We start from the raw sequence: 513 nt of genomic DNA on the forward strand, positions 1-513 counted from the left end.
AATACCCATTTCTCTTTATGATACTTCCATTGCACTCTTGTCTCTAGCTAACCACCACTGCTTACTCTTTTGGATAACCTTGGCTTGTCCTATCGTGAGGTGGGGGTAAGGTTCACCTCCCTGTTGTATAGTGCAAAGGTCCAGAATCATGTCTCTGAACTTGACCTTTTATTCTTTTGTGCATCACAATTCACACACACGCGGCTTCCGCCCTTCCTTCCAGATGTAATTCATCTCCACCGAAGGAAGAGGAGTGTGGAGCATATCCTTTCTCCTAGCTTTGCTGGGGTAGGGAGTGTACAAAGAAGGCAAACTTCCTTTGCTGAGTTGATGGTCAGGCCAATTATTCTGCCTGACTGATAATTAAGGGAAAATGGGACTAACTTCAGCCCAAAGTAGCTCCCTGGTTTGCCTTTAGGTGAAAGGGATCCTAAGATCAGAATTCCTCTTCTGTGTCTCCTAGAAGCTGCCCTGGGAGTTGAGATTTGACACCAGCCACCTTAATTACCTTCC

The sequence above is a fragment of the Equus caballus genome, chromosome X (genome assembly GCF_041296265.1).
Source record: "Equus caballus isolate H_3958 breed thoroughbred chromosome X, TB-T2T, whole genome shotgun sequence".
Taxonomy (NCBI): domain Eukaryota; kingdom Metazoa; phylum Chordata; class Mammalia; order Perissodactyla; family Equidae; genus Equus; species Equus caballus.